The 6110-nt window shown below is 43.1% G+C and overlaps 1 pseudogene; it reads left to right on the top strand.

Annotated features, from left to right (window-relative positions):
* The first annotated feature begins 4384 nt into the window (after positions 1–4384).
* On the top strand, positions 4385–6084 carry LOC114047963 (annotated as a pseudogene).
* The last annotated feature ends 26 nt before the right edge of the window (positions 6085–6110 follow it).

Genomic DNA, 6110 nt, shown 5'->3' on the forward strand with positions numbered 1-6110 from the left:
ATGGGAACAGCTTCTATACTCTTTGATTCAATTCACTTATTTAAGGTACACAGGCACAGCCTGTGTTTTGGCTGATCATTTCAAGGTTTTGGTTGATCATTTCAAGCTGCATGGTGAGCTTCCAACTCAAGCTAGAAGAGGCAATTCTTGAGAAATCTAACTATTATTCTGTTCCTTATATATATATCATATCGATTAATATGAAAATCATAATTCCCTTCACATAGTCTAAATGAAAAACTGTATGCGTTCATTGTATTTAATAATAACAATATCATGTTATTACAATGGAATTTAAATTCTTCTTAAACATCAGAATTCCACAAGTGGAACAAAGCATTTCTTAAATATGTCAACATTTGTATAAGGAGAATGCTCAGACATCATGTTCTTAATGAAATAACCAACTCAAAAGACAGTAAATATTTTTGAGTTAGACATGACTCTTTTTTGTTCTTTTCAGTGAGGCAGTTGGGGTTAAGTGACTTGCCTAGGGTCACACAGCTAGTCAGTGTCAAGTGTCTGGTCTGAGACTGGATTTCAACTAAAGTCTTTCTGACTCCACAACTGCATAACCTAACTGTGCTTAGACACTACTCTTATAGAGAAAACATGAATGCAGTACATGTTTTAGAAGTTCTATCTTTACGGCTGAACTAGTATTTCAAATACATAAAAAGAGATGACATTTCTAAAAACAATTTCAATATAGTAGCAGCAAAACTCAAAGCCATATCATTTGTTATTTTCATCTTGTACTAACTTTATAATAAACACTACTGTGTCAGGAAGACTGGTCAACAACAGTTGAAGTCTCATCTTAAATACAAACAAGCTGTCTATTGGGAAGGTAGTCCTAAAATATCAGGGCAATTTTCCTTGATAATTTCTTGAAAGATGATGTCTACTCTCTTTTTTTGATCATGGCTTTCAGACAATCCAATAATTTTTAAATTCTCTGTCCTCGATCTCTTTTCCATGCCAGTTGTTTTTCCAATCAGACATTTCACATTGTTTTCTAATTTTTAATTCTTTTGGATTTGTTTTATAGTGTCTTGATTTCTCATAAAGTCACTAGCTTCCAATTGCTCCATTCTAATTTTTAAGGAAGTATTTTCTTCAGTGATCTTTTGGACGTCCTTTTCCATTTAACCAATTGTGTTTTTTAGGGCATTCTTCTCCTCAGTGTCTTTTTGGATCTCCGTTGCCATTTGGGTTAGGCTATATTTTACGCTGTTATTTTCTTCAGTATTTTTTTGGGTATCCTTTAGCAAGCTGTTGACTTGTTTTTCACAATTTTTTTTGCCTCACTCACATTTCTCTTCCCAGGTTTTCATTTACTTCTCTTACTTACTTCTCAAAATTCTTTTTGAGCTCTTTCATGACTTGAGACCAATTCATATTTTTCTTGGAGGCTTTGGATGTAGGAGCTTTGACTTTGTTGTCATCTTCTGGTTGTATGTTTCAATCTTCTTTCTCACCAAAGAGTCTATAGTCTGACTTTGTTTGTGTCTTTGTTTTCTCATGATCTCAGCCAATTACTTGAGTTTTAAATTCTTTGTTAAGGTAGAGGTCTGCTTCCAGTGTGGAGAATGTACTGTCCCAAGCTTTGGGGGTTTTGTGCAGGTTTTGTCAGAGATACTTCTAGGGACCTGTAAATTTTCAGTTCTTCCAATGTGGTATGATCAAGGGTGAGGTGTTCACTCCTTTCCTGGCCTGTGCTATGAGTGACCACAAGCACTCTTTTCTGCCTTGGAACTGTGAGGAGGATTTCCTCTCCACCACCATTACAAGCTCCACCACACCAGCACTCCTCCTTGCCCCAGGATCTCCACTTTGAACTATGACCCAGATCCAAGCACAGGCAAAGCAAGATAATCCTGCACCAGAAAAGAGATCCCTGCAATCTCCCTCTGACCAGCCACTTCATTCCTCCTCAGTCTGTGGGCCTGAAGCCCTGGAAGCAGCCACCACCCCAGGGTTGTGCTTGGTGACTGGGGCTGGGACGGAGCTTCTCTCTCACTAAGGTCACAGACTTTTCAAACTGACCTTCAAAGTTGTTGTTGGCATTTATGGATTGAGAAGTCAGGAAACCACCACAGCTGCACATGATTCAGTCCTCTGAGGGCTACTTCAGGATTGCTGAGGCCTGTTTGGCCTGCATGCCCACGCAGATCTGCGTTACTCCCCCCACCTGGCCCAATATACAATTCCAATCAACCATCCAGGTTGTTTCGGGCTACAAATTTGTTTCACCCTGTTTTTTTTTGTGGCTTCTGCTGCTTTAGAATTTGTGTAGAATCATTTTTGACAGGTACATGGAGGAGTGTTGGGGAGAGCTCAAGCAAGTCACTGCTTTTACTCTGCCATCTTGGCTCTGCCCTCCACTAATCCTCTTGCTCCACCATCCATTTTCATAGGTATTGTTTATCCTCTGTTTGGCTTGGAAAGTCCTTCAATACCCAGACACTTCTTGCCTTTTCAGGCTTACACTTTGATGTTTTCCAAATAACCTATGGTTCCAAGGCTCTGGTCTTGCTATTCCTCAAACAGGACACTCCATTTCTCAGTTCTCAGCCTTTTTCCTGGCTGTCCAACAGGGGTGAAAAGTTCTCACTCCTTCACCTACATCTCTATTCCCTAGACAATTTTAACACTGTAATCAAAATCTGCACATGGTACCATGCCTGGGTGATGATAAGAGCTTCATAAATGCTTGTGGACAACTCAGTGACTGACCACCTTTCTTTTCCCCAGTCCCCAAGGCTGTACTTGTGCAGCTCCTTCTGTTTTCCTATTCTGGGACAAGATTTTAGGGACATTCCTAAGGAACAGAATAATAGTTAGATTTCTCAAGAATTGCCTCTTCTAGCTTGAGTTGGAAGCTCACCATGCAGCTTGAAATGATCAACCAAAACCATTTCCTATTCTGGGACAAGATTTTAGGGACATTCCTGGCACAGTGTTACATCCCTGAACAAAGGACCCGGTCTCCAGCCTCAATGTCTGTGACTCCAGGAGAGAGGGTCACCATCAGCTGCAAGGCCAGTCAGAGTGTCAAACACACAGTGATGGAAAACCATATCCGAACTGGCTCCAACAGAAACCTGGACAGTCTCCTCGGAGACTCCTTTACCAGAATTCCAACCTGGATTCAGGAGTCACTGACAGGTTCAGTGGCAGTGGTGCTAAGAAGGATTTCACCTTCACAATCAGCAGTGTGGAGCCTGAGGATGGGGCAGATTATTACTGTTATCCCAGGTCATTCAATGTGGTCCGTTATACCAGCCTTTGGACAACTTTTTAGATTCTTTCTTGGTCCTTCTGCATGTAAGGTAATTCCCAAAAGAATTTCCCTCAATTGTTAATCCATAAGTAAAGAATGAATGAGAAAATAAAGGGTAGACATTTTCTTGAAGTCCTCTGACCTCCTTTTCTGAGTCCAGACCCCCATTACCCAGCTTCCCTTCTCCTTTCCACCCAAAAGCTTTTGGGGCACTGTGCACTCATTTCTGCCCTCCTTCACTGCCCTCCCACTCTTCTGTATCTCAATTACTGTTCCCTTTTGGACCCAGCTCAGACTTCTCCAATGCCATCATTTCAGGATAGCTGATTCCTTCAGGGAAGGTGGGCAGTCAGACAGAAAGTGGATTCCCCTAAAACATACCAAGGAATAAAAGGATAGTAGTCCTTCTATTTTGGGAGGCACCATGCTAAGTGCTCAAAAGGTTAATTAATTAGTAGGATTATCAGGTCATGGGGTGGAATACAGTGCAGGCTGTCAGTAGCTGTCAGAGGGCTCCTGTCTTCATGTGTTGACCTCTTCACAACACACAATATTGCTTCTCATGCAATCCCTGTGGCCTTTGGCAACCCTGTTTGTTGTTGTTCAGTCATGTCTGACTCGTCATGACCTTATTTGGGGTTTTTTTGGAAAGATACTGGAGTGGTTTGCTGTTTTCTTTTCCTACTGATTTTACAGATGAGGAAACTGAAGCAAACAAAGTTAAGTGACTTGCCCAGGCTCACACAGCTAGGAGGTAAGCAAGGCAGAATTTGATATCAGGAAAGTCAGTATTCCGGGTCTCAGACTCAGCATTCTATCCACTATGCCAACGAGCAGCCCCATAGAGCTGTAAAACTGCTTAAAACTAAAAACAAAAACAAAAACAAAAACCTAAAGACAGGTGGGAAGAGAGGAGCACCCACCACACAAGTTTCCCAGGAGAAGGGACATCTTCAGGGTATCAAAGTTTCAGGGCCTTCCCCTGAACTGGAGTCAGTCACTTCTGCTCCTAGAAGCTCCCCAGGTGCTTTGCATAAAGAGATCCCCAAGGGGAGGGCCTGCAGACTCAGGGAGATAAACTGGGGCTGAAGGCAGAGCAGCCACAGGGGAGGAGACACTGCAAAATGGGGTCACTGTCCCAGCTTCTCTGCGGGCCCCTCATGTTTTTGGTCCCAGGTGAGAACATGGGATAACACAACATGCAGACGTACAATTTTTCATAAGATGAGAGAATTCAAAGTAGCTTAGAATCTCTGGGGCCATGAGCCAGTACAGTCAAAAAAGGGAATGGGGATTTCTAGGTCAGTGGGGTTTGCAGAGCCAGGCTGCTGTGGGCTAAATATCAACATGGAAGGAGATTGTCTGTTTATTTCCTGTTGATTGATCATCAATTCCTGCTTTTAGGTTCCAGGTGGCAAATTGTGCTGACCCAGTCTCCAGCCTCAATGTCTGTGACTCCAGGAGAGAGGGTCACCATCAGCTGCAAGGCCAGTCAGAGTGTCAAACACACAGTGATGGAAAACCATATCCGAACTGGCTCCAACAGAAACCTGGACAGTCTCCTCGGAGACTCCTTTACCAGAATTCCAACCTGGATTCAGGAGTCACTGACAGGTTCAGTGGCAGTGGTGCTAAGAAGGATTTCACCTTCACAATCAGCAGTGTGGAGCCTGAGGATGGGGCAGATTATTACTGTTATCAAGCAACTTCTTCTCCTGGCACAGTGTTACATCCCTGAACAAAAACCTCCCCAGGCCGAGGCTGGATGGTCAGGGGGCTCAGCTGGCTCAACTGTCTCCTCTCCTTCCTCTCCTCCAGCAGCTACGGGGCTGTGACTCACTAATGACAAAGCTGTTTCTTATTCAGTTGTGGGTATTTGAGGAACTCTGTAGAGTTCCTCCAATGTCTCTTTCATTCTTTTCTCCCTGATCCATCTAGCATAGTTCGACGTGTTTGCGTCTGTGTTGGGCGAAAAACCTCAAGTCCATACTGGTTAATTAGAAGGTTACTTTCAGCTGCAAAGGACTAGTGTACTCAGTTTCCCCTCTCTAACCCATCAGGATTTGGATTAAAGTCACACTGGAGCTCACCAATATCCTGGCCTCAGCTGGTATAATAGTCCCATTCACTCCCTCCACTCTCTCCTTCTCTTTCTCCTGCTAAATAAACCACATCAAGGATCAAACTCAGTTCTTGTGAGAGCTCTGTCAGAGAAGACAAGATGGAGAGATTGTACCAGAGGTCAACGACCTCTCCCAGCACACAGCAGTAAGATCACATTGAAAGTCAGACTAATCTCATTTCCTTCAGGGATGCAGTTTCAGACTTAGACCATGAAGATAATGCTCCATTAGAAGTTACCTTGCGTTGAGGAAAACCTTTCAACAAGCCTCTCATGCCCTCTTTTGTGACAAGATGGACAAAAGTGGGCTAAAAGACCAGAGGTTCATCTGGATTAAGAAAACGGCTGGTTTCTAGGCTCAATGCAAATCATTCATGGAGACAACTTTCAATAATGTTTCAATGTGGAGAGGACCTAGGGAATCTGTGTAAAAGTAAAGTAAAGAATGAATGAGAGAATAAAAGGTAGAAATTACCTTGAACTTCTCTGAACACCCTTTCTGGGGCTAGTCTTCCATTACCCAGCTTCCCTTCCTCTTTGCTGTCCAAAAGCCTTCAGGCCAGTGTCCATTCAGTCCTGTCTTCCTCACCCAGACTCTTCTGGATCTTAATTACTTTTCCTTGATGTCCTTGATTTCCCCAATGACACTTTTCAGGCCACTTGATTCCTTCAGAGAAGTGGGGGTGGAGAAACAGCTGCTTC

This window comes from Vombatus ursinus, unplaced genomic scaffold (genome assembly GCF_900497805.2).
Source record: "Vombatus ursinus unplaced genomic scaffold, bare-nosed wombat genome assembly UNPS02001599.1, whole genome shotgun sequence".
Taxonomy (NCBI): domain Eukaryota; kingdom Metazoa; phylum Chordata; class Mammalia; order Diprotodontia; family Vombatidae; genus Vombatus; species Vombatus ursinus.